This window comes from Phasianus colchicus, chromosome 10, assembly GCF_987193195.1.
Source record: "Phasianus colchicus chromosome 10, bPhaCol1.hap1.1, whole genome shotgun sequence".
NCBI classification, from domain to species: domain Eukaryota; kingdom Metazoa; phylum Chordata; class Aves; order Galliformes; family Phasianidae; genus Phasianus; species Phasianus colchicus.
In genome coordinates this window covers 13,625,931-13,647,604 of record NC_143445.1, presented here as the reverse complement: position 1 = coordinate 13,647,604, position 21,674 = coordinate 13,625,931, and the positions used below count along the sequence as shown (strand labels likewise).

The 21,674-nt window shown below is 46.2% G+C and overlaps 1 protein-coding gene and 1 long non-coding RNA gene across 6 annotated transcripts in view; one reads left to right on the top strand and one right to left on the bottom strand.

Annotated features, from left to right (window-relative positions):
• ATP13A3 (ATPase 13A3) overlaps nucleotides 1–9,752 on the bottom strand; it is a 55,085-nt gene extending 45,333 nt beyond the window's left edge. For 2 of the 5 annotated variants that reach the window (XM_090147371.1, XM_031596239.2), the window contains exons 1-2: nucleotides 9,572–9,705; nucleotides 8,358–8,407 (exon numbers count right to left, since the gene is read on the bottom strand). The gene's annotated coding sequence lies outside the window, so the exon portion shown is untranslated. Of the gene's footprint in view, nucleotides 1–8,279; nucleotides 8,408–9,571 lie in introns of all 5 variants that reach the window. The other 3 variants (XM_090147376.1, XM_031596242.2, XM_031596240.2) reach the window with 3 other exon arrangements.
• Nucleotides 9,753–11,267: 1,515 nt separating this feature from the next.
• The window catches only part of LOC149916616 (uncharacterized), a 15,475-nt gene continuing 5,068 nt past the window's right edge, over nucleotides 11,268–21,674 (top strand). Inside the window, exons 1-2 of the long non-coding RNA XR_016469648.1 lie at nucleotides 11,268–11,332; nucleotides 13,856–13,942. This is a non-coding gene — a long non-coding RNA (uncharacterized LOC149916616). The remainder of the gene's footprint in view (nucleotides 11,333–13,855; nucleotides 13,943–21,674) is intronic.

Below are 21,674 nucleotides of genomic sequence, written 5' to 3'. Positions count from 1 at the left end.
ACAGCATTAGCAGTGGGAGACATCTCCTGTAGAACGGAAACAGACTGCAAACATCTGACATTCGATCTCCCTTCAATTGCTGCAGTCTCTCAGCACTGATTCTGACAGTCAGTGAAGGTCTTCTTCCACTAAGCAATGACTTCTGGCCATGACTCCATATATATGTAACTTTCAAGCTGCACAACTATTCCAAAGTAGAAAGTCTCCTTAAATGTATTACAATACTGATGTCAGTATTCAAGTTACCTTTCTCAGATTTCTTTTCCTTCCCAATCCATAAACGTTTCTTAAAAGTTAGTAGAAGATACAAAAGAATCAGTCTTCTGTGTTGTAAGGAGGACAGTTTATTTTCTTTATGATAACATTTCAGTCTTGGTTTAAAGTACATTAAGTGTATCACTGAGCACTCTTTCTTCCTTAAGCACTGACCTTTCTAACTGGAATATCACTGCTACCTAGACAAATACTCAGAAGCAGCCCTGGCAGATTAACTCTAGTCCAGATGCTTTACTCAGATCTTTCATTTTCCAGAAACGTTATGTCAAAACAGAAGTCAGCTTTTTAAAGCATGGTAACGACTGCCACCATCCTCTGTAAACATTAAATGCATAAACAGATTTCACTCTACGTGCTGTATTTAATCAGCACACGATAAGGCTTTCAAATTAAGAAATATAAACTTAGGTATTCTAAAGCATAGATACAAAAAACCGCACTTCAGGAATCTAGAATAGGTAAGAGGTGAGGATGTGGAATGCTAAGATGATACACCATAAAAATACCGTCACACAACTTTACCAACCAGCTGCCAAGCTGTAGTTTGCTGTCCACAATACTGAAGTATCTCCAGGGAAAATGAGCTTTAAAAAGAGGTAACAACCATTCAGCAACAAGCTAACAGAAAGCACTTTCACAGGCTATGCACCAACATATTCCCAGCCTGATATAGACAGCTTCTCTTGACAACTGCTGGCACACCAGCACAGTAACTGCCCTACTAACCTATGTCTTCCTACCATATCTATGTTACAGCCAAGCGTTACTTGACTTCAGCTGGACAGTGGACCACAGCACTTAATACACCATTGCCTCCCACAGTTCTGTGCTGTGTGTAACAGGAAGCAGAAGAAACTGGGCATTCTATATTTGTTAATGCAGGCACAGCCAAACAAAGTTACTTAACACTGAGAGATGAGAAAAATACTACTGTGATCCCATTCTGCCAATGGAGTTGTATAAGCGAACAACTTCCAGCAGAGACAGCAGCCACTTAATGCATCAGATAATCACTACTGAAAGGAGCACATGCTAAAAACTGGTAGCAAAAATGCTACTAACATAGCAGGAATGGCTCGGGGCACCAAAATTCTTCATAATGCATGCACAGAATGCAATTATGCCAACAGTCCCACTGCTGACAACAGCTCTCTCTCAGGGGAAGCAGTTAGCTGGATAGAAGAATGAGTGCAATGTCCAAACTCTCCCACAAAGGGCATGCAAATTTGTGGTGAAACATTATTATGGCAAAGTCATTTCTACTGGAAAAGACATAGCCATAGGCAATTCACACTGCAAATGAAAAACAAGATTTGTAGATAAAGTAACAAAACTTACCGAGGCAGGAGCCCAAGTACAGCTTCAGACAAAGGAGACTGCACAACAGTGGTTTTCAAAATGCTTCTGTTCACTCATAGATACTCCACCTGTCCCTGCTCTAGAACAGAGCCCTCTATCCACAGACTGACCTTGCCCAAGTGCTAGTTAGCTCTCACTGCAGTACAATCACATGGGACAACCAACCTGGAGAAGCCATGCTTCACACATTCATTGCTGGACACCCAGGCTTTAAAAGCCAAACTGGAGTCAGAACCGTTACCGCCTTTTCACACCACAGACCTTCAATATTGTCAGTACTGAGGCTCAATAGTTTGCCTCTGGCAATGAAACATGGCTACAATGCAGGAAAGTAATGTCAAAACCCTCTCTTGAAAGAGTACCCAACCTTTCTGTAGCCCTTGCCAAATGGACCAACTGAAGATAGTGTTAATCCAAGGAATGCATTCTGCAAGACTGCACATTTGACAGCCCTTTTATGTACCTGTTTGAATTACCAGCTGGCCTTAAAAGAACTTTTTGCTAGTTTGTCAGACCTGAATGACCGCTACAGGGACAGAAGTACCAGTTTTAGACAGCAGCCAAAGACTGCTCAATCCAAAGGAACAAACCTTTTGAATTTACTGGGCTTTTGATCAAGCCCTAAATGTTATTTGCTATTGCCACAAAGTTGTAAGGTTCCTTTGCTTTCTATTATACAAATAGTTTTTCTACTTGAGAAGCAGAAATCAGAAAAACCATCCTTCAGCTTGAAGAAAATATTAAAGCAATTCAAAATGGGACATAAGGAAATTCACCTGCACCTAAAATATATACAGCTCAATAAATACTGTTATGGGGTGAAGGAAAAGTCACATAGGTGATGCAATGTAACTACAAGGTACTGTACAACTTCTCTTATTAGAAGCCAGCCCTTATCTACATCACTGAACTTCCAGGTCCTGCTATCTACTGCTGCATTAAACGTATCCTCCCAAAGATAAGCTCCTGCTATTGTTGATTCTAATCGCTGTGGCAGATCTAAAGGACAGAGTTCCAACAGTAATCGTACTTTTCTTCACTGATTTGGAAGCACAGGATGACACCAAAATGCATAGAATCAAATTCATTTTTTCCACACAATCTATCACTGAAAGAGAAAGAATACTCAGATCCTTTGTTTTGACAGACAATCTACTGCAGGCAATTGAAAGCAACTGTAAGAGTGCATGAAAATAATAATACATAAAATAGGTTGGCTACACTGTCAATTGGACTTTCCACTTTGGAACCTCTCTGTGCTCATTCAAGCTACCTGTACTGGTACATGTACAAAACAAAACGCCCTTCAATGATCTTCAAAGCCAACAGTGGATCCTCCTAAGTATGATTAGAAGCAATTAGCAGAAACTACTGAAACTGCTCTGCTTCCCTGAAGTTACTGACACACTCCTATCCTGTAGCACTTCCACAACTCCAACAGCACAAGGCAACTTGCCCCATTAGCAAACAGCAACACCAAGAACACAGTATTTCTACTCTAATTCAAGAAGCACAGTCCAGGCAACTGAGCTTCTGCAAGGTCTAAACTCACTCGGTATATTCAGATGATGGAAAAAAAAGAATCTTGTGCATTTTCCCCTCCTTGTCCCAACACAAACTAAAACTAGCATCCACCAATTTGGGAGAAAAGGTACAGCAAAACAGAGCTTAGTCTTTTCCCCAAACTAAACCAACTGTTCTTGCCTTTCTCTACATACTAACTTCTTCTTAATGGCCACCAATAAAAAGACATCTTAAAATACTATTTTTGCTGTAAGAAAGTTGAAAGTACAACCAGTGCTTTCCCTAAGGAAATCTAATCCCATGTCAATCTGCCCATAATGGTAATGGAAAACAGCATTTCCTTCTTGCACATCTTAAATACTTTAAACCTCTAACATTCCCCTTAACCTCATCTCTTGCCAAAACAACTTGGATTTTCTTCCATGTTTATGTAGTTGTTTCCTCAATCTCCAATCATCTGCATTTCTCTTCTCTGAACAATTTCCTAGTGGTCCAAATTCCTCGTCAATTTTGGCACTCAGATGCTGTCTGCACACTGAAACTATACCAACGGTAAACTTTACATCTCACAAACACTGCTCCAGTTTAAACATCCCAGCAAGATATTTGCTTTTTCTGAAAACAGCATGACAGTGACTCATGTTCAACTTGTGATCCAGTACACCCCCTGGTCCTTTTTCCAGCACCTAATCAGTTATTCCTCACTCCACATTTGCACAACTACTAATTCCTGCCTAACGCAGTACTCCGCATCTACCTCCAGGATTTCAGCGTATTTTTCAGGTCATTTTAAACTCTCATCGTGTCTTCCAACACTGCATTTAATAAGCACATTTAATCAGCCATCTGACCAGTGCTTTCATGAAAGGTTAGTAGTACATCCAGGACAGAAACGGTCAATATAACCTCATTTCAACACTGAATCATTAATTACTGTTCTCTGACCAGGATCACCTACCCAATTTTACCCAGTTTCTCATAGTCCACTCTCCTCCAGACTTTGTGTTCCTATACTTATGAGTCCATTAAAATGTGAAAAATCTCAATTTAAAAAAAAAAAGAGACAACACCACTATGCCTCACCATATCCACAAAGTTTTCTGCTCTGAAATAAAACAGTATTAGACTTCTGATGCAATTAGTTCCCGCACATATCAGTTCATGCTGCTGTTCTGCTGCTACTTATCTTCCAAGCACTTGAAAATACAATGTTTGCCTGTTTATCTCAGTTTTTTCCATCCGCTGGGATTGTGAACTGTCAGACATCAAGCTTATCTTCTTCAGCTCTCTTCCATCACAACTCTCTTAAGAGATGTCCTTTATCATTTTACTAGTACTTTGCTGTACTTCTAGTAACCTTTCAGCATTTTCTGAGCTTTTTAAAGCCATTTTGAGAATTTTACATTGAAGCTTACCAGGGCCAGCTGATGAAGAAACATTTAATGTCATTATACTCCAGTGCAAAATCACAAGTATTCACACAAGCCTTAAGATTAACCACCTGCACGGACTACATTAGAGGTGACAAGCAGATTAGGTAACAAGCGTTTTAAACAGTCTGTATCTTCTGCAGACACATACTTTCTCCACTGAATCAAGAATGCATTTTTCAATCTTCCTTCTCCTATTAATGGACTAATGACAGGAACCTTGTCACTTCTGTGCCCCCTTCAAGTTGCTCCTTTATTTGCATTTCAACCACGGATGCCCTGCCGATCTCACGCACAGGGCTCCATGCAGACGGTGCTGAACCTCCTTGCTTAAATCACAAAAGAGATAGTGCTTCAAATTTCTGTGTGGACCACATTCATAAATACCAAGCAATAACCACGAACCACCTATACTTGGTGATTTAAGGCTGCCTTCCAGCTACCAAACAGTGAAGTTCGCTGTGCTATTTCACTGAGGAATAAGGGTGTCAGACTTGAGGCTATAATACAGCTACGGTTTACTACTAACTGAGCTTTTGTTCTTTGCCTAGCAGATTACTTAACAAAGGAAATAGCTTTTTTTAATGAATGAAAAACTATTTTTAGTATAGTATTGTATAACAGTGAAAGGGAAACACTTCAGTATTACCATAACTTCAAATGTTCACTAAAACATCTAATTAGGGAATCAGGATTCTTGAATTAGGATTTGTGTTGTATGGACTCCTCTACCACGCAAAACATAATCACGCTGAAGCACTAATCAAACCACTGGGTTTCATTTCCTCACTGAAAAGCACCAAACAGACTAAACAACACTGTGCCTACTACACTCCATGCTGTGATAATCTCAAACAAAAGCACACCGAAGTACCTACTCGATTCTCCTGTGCAAATCTTTAAGCAATCCAAAGGATGAGTCCACCCAAATCAACGATGAAGAAGTACTCACGCATTATGCCAATGCTGTTTGCATAAAGAGGAAATGAAATCTGAAAGTCCGTTTTTCTAGTTCCCAAGATGCAAAAATTTTACAAAAACTACTTCAAGAACATTCTTCCACTGTGTCTTACAGGAATGCAATCTCTTCCTTTCATGCCAACCATCACCAAGCTCTTAACAAACAGACATTTAATGAGGAACGTGTTCTCCCCAGTCACTGATAAAGAGGAGCGCACCTCTCAACCCAGAGCTAGAAACACTGGTTCCTACAAGAGATCCTAGATAAATCAAAATAATCTTCTGCTGGGATTCTTCAGAAATAGGCTTAACAGTATCTGAACAAGGAAGAAGTTAATGATGAACATGCATGATGAACAGCTGGCCTTTCCATGTCATTTCCCAGTTCTAGTACAAATTTCCTCTATGACATAGGCAACCATTGCAATGTGGCTTTGACAATAAAAACTCATTTCCATAGAATGCCCCTGAAATAACTGGAATTTGGCTCCTTGTTGCTAAGAATATGGGTCGTAGTGGCAGCCCTGTACTCCACACAGAAGACAGCCATGATGCTATCACCTCAAGGCAAATGATAGAAATTAATCTTAGGGGCCCATGTCAATAGCTTTTTGTTTGTTTTTGTTTTTTAAATGCTTCTTACGGATTCCTTAGATTCATAAGGATTCATAAAAGAATTTGCCTGATGCACTATGCCTGTCACATGCTGTGCTAGCAGAAGAAGACTGAATCATAGTTTCTCAATCTCACTCAGCTACTGTGATGTAACTTCCCCCTGTGCTACACGACCTTCCTCCAACACTAGACATTGCATGCAGCTGACCCAGCACAGTTTGTGCTCTTCATTCCTCTCTCTTCAGCTAGAGATGGATTAGTGCCTGCCCCAGCCATCAAACCCTCTTGAGGGGAAAAGATCTAACAACAACAAAAAAAAGAACTACAGAAACAAACACATACTCTGGAGGACAGCTAACAGAAAAAAAGACAGGATTAGAGCACGAGCTCAAGAAGTTTGTAGGACACTATTGCAAGAAACCAAGCAAAAAAACTAGAACACTAATACTTCCAGAAGGCACTGAGGAAGTGACAGCTGCTGTCCAGCAGCTCCACTGGAGTCTGAGTCTACAGAGTTGCTTGCAGTCCTTTCACTAAGCTTTTTTCTCCTCCTGGCATAGAGCTTTAACCAAAATCAAAGTCAAAAGGATGTCAGAGCTTTGTGGGATCTTAGATGGAGAAGGTATAAATGGAAAGGTGAAGAAACATGGACAGCCAGAACCCTAGCAAGGAATTCTGAGATGAAAGAGGAGCAAATAAAGATCTAGAAAGAGATGTGCACAGCTCACCATGCTAAAATCAAATGTGATACCCCATATGCACATGAAGTTGAACAGAGTTGCTCTAAAAGACTGAGACACTCAGTTACCATGGTAATAGTAGCACTGCCAAGCAATGTCAAAATCAAAAGGAGTAACTTGTAATAGCAATGCACAGAATGCAATAAAAATGCACTGCTTAACAGTTTAGCCTACAAACTGCTTCTTAAATCAATAGACACTAATCTAGACTGGAGACATATCGAAACAGATGTAAGTAGCAGCAAATTACACACTAAATAGAAAGGTGGTTTTGATGACATGAGTTCATTTGCAAGTTACCCGTGGCAATGCAAGTCTTCCTACTTTGTGTCTGGGCTGCACACTGCCCCAAGCCACAGAACACTTAAGCTGGCAGAGCACAGAGGCAGAAAAGCTGCCAGGGCAAGAGTTCGTTTCCAGCAGCAGTATCAGCCTGAACAATAACCTTGGAGAAGACCTTCAGTCTGCCCTCAGTTGTGTCACATTAGACACAGACTTCTGAATCACTTATTTCATTGTATCTGAAATGTTTACCCATTTTCTGAAAGACTTCAAAAGCTGAGTTCTTTCAATGACATCAGATTTCCCTAGCTGATCGAGGCTCTCATTCTGCAATGCCCCATGCTGCCAAAAGTCAAAGCTGTTCCTCACAGTTCTTCCTCAACAATGGTGTTTCAGCAAGCCATCTTATCAATATGTTTCTCAGAAGTCGGGGGAGCGAGATTAGTAGTGATAAATCTTCAAACCAATTCCACAGTTCCAAAGTTTACACAGTACATGTTCATCAAACACTGTTAAGTCTCATTTGTAGTTAACTAAAAGAAAAAGCCGTTTACAGAAACAGCATGTATGGGAACTGTTGATCACAGCCTGAACCTCTGATTGACCACCTGAAGCAAGCAATGAGTCAGTTATGGGAGCACAGCTGAAGGCAATTCACCTGTGCTACCGGAAGGGGTGGAGCCTGGCTGCACCTCAACTAGATCCCATTTAAGTGCTGACTGCCACTGAGGAAGGATTTCTTTCTAGAGATTGCTCCTTGTGGAGTTTACTGCGAGCCTACAACACCGGTGAGCATTTCCATTTATTTTGATTATCTTTCCACTGTGCTAATCTTACTAGGCCTAACCTCTGTATATCTATTGATTGTACACAGCAGTACGGAGCCCTTACTGCCACACCACACACCAAGACAAAAATCTCCTCATTGTACATGCAATCAAAGGTCCATTGCAGTTGCCTATGACAGCGATATGTGTGCACACTAGGTACAGCAGAACATGACTTGTAACATGCACTGTATTAAAATAACAACAAAGAGGCTCTTTATCCACATGTTCAAGAAGTTCAGTGTTCAGCTGTAAAAACGTAGTACCTTACAACAGTCAGATTTATTTCAATGAAAAGCAGCAACTCCTCCAAATATGGTGAAAACCAATGGCAGAAAGCTAACCTGTCTGAAGAGCCAGTGTGTGGACAAATCTCGTACAATGGCTGAGTCACCTGCAAATTGACAAAAAAAAAACCAGCAGTCAGGAATGAACAAGCCATGTAAAATTTCATCTTAATTGCATTAGCAAAGAAAATACTATACGGTTCTAGTGAGGGCACACAGTAAAGAAAACATTCTGAAGAATTCTAAACCCAGAACAAAATTCTAAACCACCGCACATGAAGAGAAAGCAGGCAGCGGGTACAGCCAGCAGCAGTGACCACATGAAGCAGTCTGAATGTCAAGCGGCCCCTGTTGCTTGAGGATTTGCTATTTCAGCTGAGGGGGACAACAGCCTCTTGAACTGCTCCAGGAGTGGAGCAGCCAACCACAACCCTGCAGGTACGTGGTGCTCACCCTGCCAGCACACGGCTGTCCAGCAGTCTTCCAGAACTAGAACAGCAGATATTAAAGTTCTGCCTCTTCACCTGAAGTATTTCAAAGAAATCCTACCGTTGTAAAGAAGGAAGTAGTGCTTTCCATAGTTAACATCACGTTGGAACTGCTCTAAGTTCCAAAGCAAAGAAATCCTTGTTTCAGCTGCCAATGTGACCATGGAGGTAGCTGAAGCTGGAAGCGCTATGGCCAATTATGGAAAACACACAGCACAACAACGGGCCAGTAAACCACGCCAAACTTCACCGGGCGGGAGAACACAAAGCCAACGTGTGCCTTTATTACAGCAAAGCAAGCCCCCGGTATTTTCTGGAACCCGGCAATGCCGCCTGATCGATGCCACCGCTTTAAGAATCGTCCTGTCAACGCTTCCAGCTCCGGCTCTCAACGCAGGCGGCCGTTTCGCAGAGCCAGAAGCTCAAGGACGCAGCGGCGGCTGTCAGGGGCCGCAGCCCGGGCCCAGCGGACAGAATCGCTCCGCTGACAGCGGCACGGCAGCGCCTCGGCCGCTCGCAGGCGGACGGGCCCACCCCGCGCGCCCGGCCGGGACCCTTCCCTCGGCGCACGAACCGCCGCCGCACCCGCAGGCGAACCGCGCTGCCCGGGGGCCGGGCGGGAGCCGGAGCCGAACGAAGGTTCCCCCCCCGGGGCGGCCTCCGCCGGAAGGCCCCGCACGTGGCCGCGGCCCCTCCCGCCGCCGAGGCGCGCCGCGGGCCCGTCATCGCCGGCGGCGGCACCGGCTGCGCCGTGACCTCAGCGCCCGCCCCGCGGAGCCGCACCTGTCGGCGGAGAGGCCCCTCCGCACCTGCCGGGCCGCGCCCGCCGCCACCTGCGCGGCCCCACTCACCGGCGGCGCCTCAGCTGAGCCCCATGCCGGCGGGTGGGCGCGGGACCGGCGCGGGACCGGCTCTCCCCCGCCCCACCCCCACCCCCGCCCGCTCGCCCGGCGGCGCGCGCGCGGCTGCCTCGCGAGGCGCGACCGGATCCGCCGCCAACCGGCTCCACGCGCCGGCCGCGCTGGGCGGGGGCAGGGAGGGGCACGGAAGTGGCGTCGCCGTCGCCGGAAGAGGGGTGGGCGGGTGGGCGGGGCTTCGCGGGGGTGGGCGGGGCACGGGGCGGGGCTTGGAGGGGGGAGGCTGGGGTTGGAAGGTGATGGGGGACGGCTGCGGACCCTTCCGAGGCTGCGGCCCTTTGGAGGCGTCGGCCCCCTAGGGACTGCTGAAACCTACGGGCGGCCAGGGCCGCATCACAGACATTGCGGCCTGAGCCTCAGTGGAGTCTTCTCTGGGACACTGGCTGCTGGGGTAGCGGGGTGGGTTCCGTGTGAGCTGGGCCACGATGCTTTGGGGCTGGGCTGGAGGAACCGCGGTGCCTTTTTCCAGATATTTTTCCACAAAGGCAGCTGTTGCTGCAAGGATGTTACGTAGTGGTGAGATAGAGGGGTGGGAAAGCGGCTCATGGAAACCTCCCTTTAAAAGGCAGTTGTCCTTTGGGAGAGTGTTGGGAAACTGCAGCAGAAGCACCACCTGCAGAGAGCTGTGTTGGCTCGAGCACAGCCAAAACAAATGGCCACAGGTTGCCCATGGCCTGCTGGCCACAGCCCAACAGGAGGGCGGAGGGCTAAGCAAAGGGCTAGGGCAGCATGGCTGACTTCTGCTGTTAATTACTACCCCATCACTGTATCCACCTTTCAAGCACTTTACTAGAAATTACTTCAAACTTTTCCAGGTAGTATATAAAATTAATGTGGCTCTACTAAACGTACCTTCAGGTAACTGGCAGGTTCATTTTCCAGATCATAGAATCATTAAGGTTAGAAAAGATCTCTAAGATGATAAGAGTCCAGCCATCTACCCACGCCACCACACGCATTAATCCACATCCCTCTGTACAGCTCCTCTATGCTCCTTGAACACCTCCAGGGACAGTGACTTCAGAGCCTCCCTGGACAGCCTGCGCCCGTGTACCACTATGACTCTCCTGCCACATACCAACATTCTTTTGAAGAAGAAATGTTTCCTAATACCTGGTCCAAAGCTTTACTTCTCATCCTAAATGTGACACCTTTCCTCCCAGGGAATGGGGTAAGACAGAGACCACAGCACTGGAATTCATGTTTCTGCTCTGTCTGCCCTGCAGATGAAGAACTTCAAGCAGAAGTACTGTTAGGCAAATGAAGCAATATTAATCTGGCACAACTTGCCTGTTGCAGGCCTCTGAAGACTTCCTGAGACACAGGCATCTACGTTGGGATGCATCACTTAAAGATTTTGAAGAGCACTGTAAGCCATTCAGGGGTCTGTAAGCCATAACAGAATTGTATTTATTTTCATATAATACTGTTTTCTTTCTAATAGTTCTCCTTCCTTCCAGATTAAGGGAATTGGTCAGGGTTAAGTCCTACCACTTGGAACTGCAGCAGGTGCAGGAAGGGGAACAGGCTGAGCACACCATGGCCATTGCCCCAGCTGCATGCTCACAGTTCTTCCTAGGCACCAGCTCCAGTAATCACACATCCCCAGGATGAGTCAGCCAGCAAGGTGAGCCAACAGGAAGCCAATGTAATGTAGAAAAGGAATAGTTTTCTCTTGGCCCAGTGAGTTGAAGTGATTCACCATGCAGGCTCATGACTCCATACCAGGGAACAAGAGAAAAAGAAAAGGAGAAACAAATCTGCCCCTTCTGGAAACCACGCACAGATTAGGTGTAATATTGAGCTTGCTTAAATCAGAATGATCCCCTTCCTCAACACAGTATGTGTTCTTACCAAAAAAACATTTAAAACACCATTTTCTGTTAATGTGTTAACTCTACTAATGTCACAGTTTAATTATGTGTTGGCAGCATACTTCATCAACTTCCTTACTGCTTTTGGCAAAGGTTGGGGTCAGATCAGCCATGTTTTGGTAACAGCTTACCTGGGACATAGCAGGTACTGTTCCAGGATAAAGACTCAACAATTATTCCCCTAGTTCTGTGTGCAAGCTTTCCAGCTCTAGTTTTAAAGATGGTTATTAACAAGTATTTTTCATTCATCCTTGTTACATGTGGAAGAGGAAAAAAAAAATCCATTAAATATAGGTAAATCATTCTGTCCATTTCCCACATGAAGAAAAATTCACTGAATAATTTTGGTGTTTTTTTTTCATTGGAGTATTGCTGTCTGTGTCTGACAGCTAAATTACTGCTGTATTTTTCTTTCTGCCTTGTGAAAACACAACTAGGTGGAGATCTATCATATTGGCTATGTATATTTTCACTACATTTCCCTAATTAATTACCCCTCTTTCCAAACTGTTGATTTACCCATTGCTGTCAGTTTTCCAAATTTTCATCTATATGCAGTTCTTTATTGTTGCCTATACCTCCCCTTCTGAGCAGCATGTTTTATTTTAAAACCAGAAAAATTTCCTTTCGTGACACTGAAATTGTGTCACAAAATAACACATTTGTGAAGAACTCTGCCAGTTTCCATTCAGATTGCTGTGAAGCATTTCCTCAGTCTTTCTTATTCATAATTTTTAGCAGTTTGGCACTTTTATAGCACTAGATGCCCAAACACATTGCCTGGTGGAACTCATCACTCAGTGCATTGCACTGGATGAGGCTGCAGTAACTTCCAGAGAGTGACACGCAGCACAGTGCTGCCCTAAGCTTCTTGTTGGCTTTTCTATATGTGCAGTTGGCTGCATTACCTTTATAACTTACCTTAAAACTATTGCACAGCTGTCATCGCATCTCAACACACACAGATCACTTCTTGAGTTGGTTGGCAAAACAGGCTAAAAACTGCACTTCCTTCACAACAAGTAACAGCATTACATGGAAGATGCAGTGGAGAGCACAGGGAAAGAGGCAGCTATGTAGCAGCATCCAGAACAGGCACATGAAAGCAGGAAGGCTGAAATAGGCATTGTTCTGCCTGGCTTTGGAAAGAAAAGCAGAGGCAACTCATGTAAATGGGAGCAACTGAACATCCACATGTACTCACACACAGCTGTGATGAGGAAAAGTCAAAGATACCAGAAAAGTCAAAGATATCTTTTGGACTAAGTTCTGGCTGGTGAAAGAGTTTATCGTGTGTTTCAAAGGAGAAATATTATGAAGTTATTACTGCTGTTAACCAGAAGCTCTTATTCTGTCATTCCCTATTAAATAAGAGAAACAAGGTTTGCTTTGATACACTCTTATATATGTTCACCAAAATTATTTTAGTCATTTTCAATTAAAGATTAACTTCTCACAATATTTTTCAACCCATTGCATATTCCAGCATATTATCCTTATCTACCCTCAAAGTTTTCCCTCACACCTAATTGCTTTTCTTTTTCAGTCTCCAGCAAATTTGAACATGTTTATTGCTTCACAGACCTCAAACCACGCAAGCTTTTATTAATTCAAAAAATTAATTTTGTGGTTGGCATGTTCCCTCCACCCATCTCCTTAAGCTGTTTCAGCTGCTTTCCAGTTCTCTTGGCATGGCTCTGGTTTGTAGCACAGGAGATAACTGGCAACCCTGGCACTCTGACAGCATTGCTAGCTCTGCCTTTTCTAGGAAAGGGACAGGTCACAAGATGTAATGAATTATGTCTTACCAACAAATTCCTCTGTTCAGTTCTTTTAAGGCATCAGGTCTTCAACCTGGTTAGAAATAATAAATAAATAAATAGAAATAGCAGTTTTTCCTCTGTTCAGTTCTCCTTTGTGAGATTTGTTAATAAGGAAATGAGCCAGGGCACACACTCCAGTTCTGTCACTGCTTTTGGAAACATTACAGCCATTTACAGCCAGCGTAATTAAAAACTGTGGGAACACACCAGCAGCTTGGGGCTGGAGTACAGAAGTAGCTCTAACTGTATGCTCAAATCAGGTCCGGCAGCCTTTCTTAACGGGCTTCCCAGGAATATTTTGATTTCACAGCCATATATATTCCACCTGAATGTACTCTCTGGTGGATCTGAACTGAGTACAAGTCCCAATAAAGCTGGGTGTTACCGACACCTTTATGACTTCCTTTGAGTAGAACAGCTTTCGTGTGTGACACCGAGCGTTCCCTTCCACAGCCTTTTCCTGGTACAGCAGGTTTGCACTCCTTTGTGACCCTACACTTTCCCCTTGGAGGCACAGATTTGCTGAATGATGCCAATCAGGTATGTAGCATTTAGTGAGTGCCATTTCTCAAGCTGACTAACTGTGTTCTATATGTTTTTCCACTGTTATCTCTCATCTTCAGCTGTAGATTCTTGAGGGCAGAAAACATCTGTGTTACCTGCTGCATAGTACCTAGCTGCCAGGGCCAAGGATTGTACATGCTTCTGCAGTACAGAGCACAAGAATCTTTTTGCTTTAAGAACATTTGCAAGGCTTTTCTCCTTTGTACATGATTTCTAAATCAGCAAACACAAAAGCCTAACTGGAGATCACGTTTGTGTACAAAATCCATCTTGTGCCAAAACTAAGATATCCAAGTAGCAGAGAAAATAAATCAAAACCCACTGTTTATTTATTCGGTCTCCTTAATATGTATATATTAGTGTGTTCCACCCTGCTTTTTCTGGTAGGACTGTATAAATATGAGCCTTATCTCAGAGTAGGTTCAGAGACCCACCTCTGTAATGCACAGGCACACAGCTGGCCACAGCTGGCCCTCAAAGCTGCAAACACAGCTTTGCCAGCACTGTGCCACCCAGTCCTCCTCATGGATGACCACAGGGACTTCTGTGGGATGCATCCAGCCCCATCTGTTTGACTTTCCCAGCAAGAAGAGTCTTTTCCTACCTTTCCTACCTTTGTTTTTCCTGACCTCAGCTACTTGCAGGCTGGAGCTCACTGCCAGCAGGGAGTCAGCAGGGCTGGCAAGAGCACTGGCATCGGGGCCATGCACTGGGTGTTCCCACACATACCTGGCACTTGGATGGAACAGGGGCTCCTGAGCCAAGTGCCTGAGCTCCTGAGGGATGTACAGATGTACAGAGTGCCCTGTGAAATGGTGGCGAGCAATCTGCAATTGCAGTTTTAGTCTTCTAGATGAGTCATACTCAGCCACAAGCCTTTAAATGTCTCCTTTTAAAGCTTCTGAAACTACACTGGCAAGTCCAAGTCGTTAAACAATTTATTATTGCTTCTCTGCCAGAGGATCTTGTGAAACAGCTTAAAGAGCAGATTGTAGACAGTACCCAAGACTGTCACAGCTGAAGCCTTTCTTCACTCATGTCACCCTATCCCTTTTCTCCTTCTTCCAGATATTCAGTTCTTCTTGATTTTACATTATTTTGCCAGATATTTTCATTACAACAGCAGCATATCTAGTAAGTCACCTCTTTACCAGCAGTTGCAGTGGAAGGGGAATTCCTTGCTCCGCTTATTGGAGCAAGATCTTAAATAGTCACATTTACAGTAGATAGAATAAATATCATGCTTTCCCATTCCTCTGGCTAGTCCCATGACTGCTGTGCAAAGCAGCAAGGAGGCTGTGCCTGCTTCCAGCTTACTGCTCAGGTAGGTACTGGTACAGCTACTGACTTCACTAAGAAGTATTCCAGTAAAATCCAAGCCAGCACAGATATACCATAATAAACAAATAAATAAAATGAAGGCAAATCTCAAACACAAGAATGGAGAAACATCACTTTTGTCTAAAGAAGTAAGTTTTCTTGCATTTATTATTTGGCTGCAAGTGAAGAGACAGTTAAATGAGTCTGCCTCTGCCCAGCCACCACAGAGGAAACATTCAAATTATCAAGCAGCTTCCATAACTGGAAAAGCAGATATCCTCTCAAGTTGGAGAATGCACACACACACAACTAATGGACCTCACCATCTAGCAGCATAATATTTTTATTTTATATTAAAATTGCTTGAAAATGGGGCCTTTAATATCTCTATTGTTGTACATTTCTCACTGAAAGTATGTTTAAAGGACTTTGATAATCAGACTCATTTCCTTAATTTCAAGCATATCTCTGAAAATGTATTATCCCAAGCTGATGGCATCAAAGAATGAATTAGGAATAAAGCCAAGCGAATAAAAACAAAGATATTTCCTTTCAGTTACTGTGCAGCCTTCACAGGCTGCAGAGCATTAGATTACTGAAATACCACTGGCACATTCTTCAAGATCTGCAAAGATCAGTGCCTTGCTTTCATATCCTCAGCATGGAACAAGAATGCAATCCTTGTTACGCTCAGTCCAGCAAAGGTTCTTCTGTGATGAGCAGCTTTAGATATGCAACACTGGAAAAAAGTCTTTGAACTAGTGTCGTCTGCATTCCTGGTTTCCAAGACATATTTATCATAGCAAAGTTCCACTACTGAACTGAAAAATAAAAACAGCACCCTGGCTTTGATGACCTTTTTAAGGAAAGATCAGACAGCACATGCAACACTTGCATTCACCTTCTGTCCTTCTACATCAATTGTGAAGGAGCTACTGCAGCTGCCCCACGTCCAGCTGAGGGCCTGCACACACCTGTCTGCTTCTGATAGGACCTGGCCCAGAGGGGACCACAAGACTCGGACAAGTGCATAGAATCATAGCATGGCTTGGGTTGGAAGGGACCTTAAAGCCCATCCAGTCCTAACAGCTGCCATGGGCTGGCTGTCCCCCACCAGCTCAGGCTGCCCAGGGCCCACTCAACCTGGCCTTTAATACCATTAACTATGATCCAAAACAGCACCCTCACCATCCAAGCAACCCACTTTCTTATGACAGCATTCCTACAGCATATTTTCATTGTCTCCTACTACTCCCTCTTGAAGCCTCCTCTAGGTGTGACCTGACAGCCTCACAGCCCTTCTTTGCACACACCCTTGCTGCAAGGCCCACCCAGCTCCAAAGGCCAGCCACAACATCAGGGAAAATAGCCACAGTGGGCAGGGCTGCAGCACAGCCAGCACCAGGCACTGCATAACACACATGGACTTCGCATAGGGAGGAGGCACAGCCACAGGGACAGTGCTCTGAAGTGCAGGACAAAGCCCCATCTCCAGCACAAATAACTCTCTCAAGCCACACCAACTTGACTTTGTCCCCACAATACCCAAAAGTTTCTGACACGCTTCTGAAGACAGAAGGAAGATTCTAGGCACCGTGCCACAGCCCTTCAGCTGCAGGATGAGGAATTCTTGCCTGTGGGATACTCACAGTTTTTCCACAGTTCTGCCAACAGTAAATGTGTGATGTCTGAGTAGGGATGAAAACAAGCCTCTGGCAAGAAGGCAGTGTTCCTGCATTGGCAGTAATTAAGCTAAAACCACAAAAGTACACAAGCTCATCTCACCAGCTAAGATTTGTTGTGGCTTTACCCAGACTAAATTCTCCATCCAACCTTAAGTTAAGCCCTGCTATAGCAGAGCATGAAGAGAGGGGCATGGAGAACACTAGGGCAAGCTGTTAGCTGAGAGCTCAAGCCCACCTTCTGGCTCCAGCTCTGCTCCTGTGCCTTAGCTTTGCCTATCTATGAGATGGGGGAGCACCTCCTAGTCTGGCTGGGAGGCAGCCCTTTTCCTTCCCAAGCACTCAAGTGAGAGGGATTCACTACAGCCCAACAGAAACCTCCCAAACTCTCTACTTGCCTAAGCCTAAGCCTGTGCTGAAAGGCAGCCTCCCCGGTGCTCTTCCTCCCAGGGTTCAGCAGCAACCCCAAAGCCTCCACTTCCAAGCAACAGTTCTTGCTGAATAAGTAAGCCCCAGATCTCTTCTGTCATCCTTTGCTCCCTGAGGTCCTTTCTCTTGCATCTGTAAGGTATTAGGGTAAGAAATGACTCTTTGCAGCCCCACCCTGATGAGGCAAGCTCACCTGCATCCTCAGGATAGGTCATGCTCTGACAACCATCTGGCTGCTCAGTTGCTCCAGACATAGCAAGGGCTGTCCAGACAGCACAGGCCTCAGGGCAAGAGGAGACAAGTGGCTGGAGAACAGCAGTGAAGCAGCTGCTCCCTGTGGCTTTCAACCCCATGCATTTGGGCAAGCAAGTGGAAGCATGCTCACAGTGGCTTGGTAGGAATGTGAAAGAGCAGAGCTTGCGTGAGAGTGCTTCTCACCACACACATACATGTGCAAAGGTGTGCACCCACCTACACACTGCTCCAGGTTTTCTTCCTGCTGAGAGGAAGGAATGCCGACATAGAAGGCTGATGGAGAGCTCACCCAAAGGGCCTTGTTTCCAGAGAATTTGTCCTTGCAACCATAGTGGTGCTATCCTTGCCTTTGGCCGTGCCAGTGTCCTTGGCTCAAGCACCTCCTGCACCATCCCAGAGCAGCAAGATGCAGCAGCACCCGCACAGGAAAAACCACCTCCTCAGATCTGCCTGCTCACAGCATTCCCACCCTCACCATTGTTTTGGGAATAGCTGGAAAATGTCAGCAGGGCGCTGGGTGCGGGTGGTGGGGGGGAGGGGTCAGGAAAAAGGAAAAACAGATGATTAGATTTTTTAAAATCAGCCAATAAGTTATATTAACTTTTCCACTGACCTTCTGTTGGGTCACATTATCAGGCTGGTGAATATGGTTCATGAAGATAGCATTATGCTCAGATTTCAAGCTGTGCAGAAAGTGCATCCCAAGCAGTTTGCCAGAATGGAAACGTCAGCTCTGCCAGGGGGCTGTGCTGCTGGGAGGCAGTGCTGCACGTTGCCCTGTGAGGGAAGCAGGATCCAGCCCCTACCAAATATCCCACTCCAATTCCTTGCAGAACTCTCTCCATTCTTACTTAAAAGACCCAGATCCCAGGGAGGATGAGGTGAGATTTTGCCAACTGTGCCTTTTACTACTTTTTCTTGTAGCTGTAATGGCACTGAGATGGGGACACAGCTGCAGGTGCTGGGCACATACACGGAGTGAGCAGCACTGCATCCCCAAGCAGCACCACATCTTCTGCATGACCACAAAGCTACTTGCATCAGCTTCTTGTGCGGCTGCAGTGCTGGAGCACCAACAGGGAGGCTGGGGATGCTGGTGTCTCCCAAAAGGCACAGACTGGTGCTGCACTCAGTGAGGACGAGGCGACTGTGCCTTGGCAGCTGGAGCAATGGAACAAGGCAGGGGAAAAGTGTTCTCCAAGCTGCTGGGGCAGAGCTTGCCAAAGGCCTACACTCATCACTTGCAGTAGCACAGCTAGCACCATGACCCTTGTCCTGGTCTCCATAGAGAGCCGCGTGGCCTCTCTCACCCCTGCTAGCCTAGTGAGGCCAAAATTAGCCTCCCCTCTGCGTGCGCTGAGTAGAAGAGACACAATTGTATCTCAGGAAGACATTATTGTACTCCATGAGCCCTATCTTATCAGCAAGAGGAAAATAGGACTTTGACAAATTGCCTCTGCTGCAGCTGGGGTAAGCACATGATTCTTAGGAGTCGCCCACCCGCCAGCACCACCACAGCCACTATTGTTCCCATCCCAGCACTGCACGGAGCATGGGCTGCGCGACCCTCCTGCTGGGAAGGAGCACGCAGGGCCCCACACATTGTGTTTGCAGCCGGCGCTGCAGTGGGGAGGCGGCTGGGCTTGGATTGATCTCTTTATCATCAGCCCCGAGTGCTGATAAGGTGACATCACCCGCCAGAGCGGGGACTTGAACCCTTTTGCAAGGAGATTGTTATCAGTGGGCTCTGGCAGGGCTGAGCTCATGCTTCAGCCAGCAGCTGAAAGCAGGGCCACCCCATGAGCCTTTGACACGATAGGAAGGGTTTGTTTTGTCTCACACAATGGTTGCTCAGATCCTGCCCAACAATGCTGCAGAGCGGCACAGGGAAGCCTCACAGCACATCAAAGGCATGACTTCTCCACTGCAGGGGCCTTGGGTCCCTGTAGGCATGAAGCACCCACTGGGAGAAGATGCGCGCCATTCCCAGCCTTGGGTCTGCTCCCACTGGTCTTGGAATCAGTTCCTCCTTCCAGCCCTTCTTCATTGTGGCAGTGGCCATAATTCTGCTATGTTGCACTCACCACCCACCACCACACTGGCTATGGTGCTCATCATAGTGCCCCCACCTCCACTGCAAGCTGCTCCACTGCATGGGGATGTTCCTGCACAGGTCCTAGCTCAAGTGAGGATGAGGGAGCTATGCACAGAGCACAGAATCATTAAGGGTGGAAAAGAGCTCTAAGATTAAGTCCAACCATCAACCCATTCCAACCATGCTCATCAACCCATGCCCCTCAGTGCCACACGTCCATGGTATTTGAACACCTCCATGGATGGTGACCCCACCACCTCCCTGGGCAGCCTCTGCCAGTGCACCAGTCTTTCTGACAGTACATTTTTCCTAATATCCAACCTGAAACAAGTACTTCTTGCTAGAATGCTGACAAGTTCCTCAGAAACATCCACGAGGGAGGACCTGGCCTTGACCCACCAAGCACAGCCACTATCCAAAAGTTGATTTGTAATGGTGGGACACAAAACAGTCACTGGAGCAGATCAGGGTCCACCTCGTCCTGGCAAACCTGGGCCAGGCCATGGCCAGAGCAGGAGCTGTGTGGACAAAGCGGAGAGGGCAGCACAGTGACCTCCTTTCACCCACCCTTCTGCTCCCTGAGGCACAGCCCTAGGACTTCCCAAGCCAGAGGTGGCAGCCCCAGCTTCTTGCAGTCTCCATATCATTCATCTGAACTCTACAGCCCAAAATATCCCACAATGATTTCCGCAGCTAATCTGGGCTGCCTCAGAGTGTGCCTCCAGCCAGATCAATGTCAGACCTGCCTGTCTCTATGCTCTGAGGCACAGCAATGGTGCTCCTCCTTGCCTTCCCAATGCTGCTCCAACAGCACCAAACCCATCACATCCTCTTCCCAAAACTCACCCCGTTCATGCTGCCCCAGGAGCACCCGCCAGGCACTGCAGAGGCCCCAGTAGACATCTTTCTTCCACTCCAGGGAGCAGCTGGGGTGCCCACCACTTGTTTCACTTTGTGTTATCTTATCGCCATAGGAAAGGCAATACAGCAGAATTTCCTCTCCTTTATCTTTCCAGCCTTTCCATTGTCTGGCGTCTGGAGTTCTGAGCTTTGCCACTCAGCAATTCACACGGGCCCTTGGAAACCTGGTTGCAGAGTTCTTATCAGCCTGAGCTCTGCAAAGGCTCCTTATGCCACGGCAGGGTCTGGCCTCCCAGTGCCCCATCCTCACTCTGCAGCACATTTCCCGCTGCCTGAGAGAGGTGCCAGCTCTGCTCCTCACTTGTGCAGTGGAAAGCAGCACAGAACTACCCAGGTCCCCATCCCGGATCCTCTGCAGCTGACACAGCTCAGGCCAAGCACCCACCGCCTCCCACCCAGCTGCAGGGTCAGGGCAGCAGGGCACAGCCCACGGCTTTGAAAGCTTCAGACAAAGCAGTACTTTGTGTGTCACAAATACATCAGCGTGGGCTGCGAGGTCCCCGGGATGCCACACACTGCAGCTGCAGCCTCAGCAGCATGCAGGTGGCCCATGGCACTTGCACATGGCCAATGCTGTAATGCAGCCTGGCTGCTCCCTCCCCATGATTGCACCCACAATCCTACAGCTTCTTCTAATCCACACCACACATCTTATGAGGCACGAAGTCACCCTAGAGAGGAAGGTGCCCAGGCACAGTCCCTTTTTCAAATCCCAACTGGTAAAGGAAGGCCATTCCACACCCACATTCAAGGGAGGGCATGGGCAGTCAATGCTAGACAAGAGCCACTTCTTCCCGTAAAAAAAAGGAACAAGCTGGAACTGAAACTAAAACTTTCAGATTTCTCTTTAGCAATGCAAGCAAAGCTCAAAGCAGAACAAATTTAGGTTTCAATCCTTGTGCACTCCCTCATCCTCGGGCAATGTGAGGGAAGGGCTGAGGAACCCAGGAAGTGCTGGCTGAGTGAAACTTAGGGTATTTAACAGAGGGACCATCTGGTTTCCCTG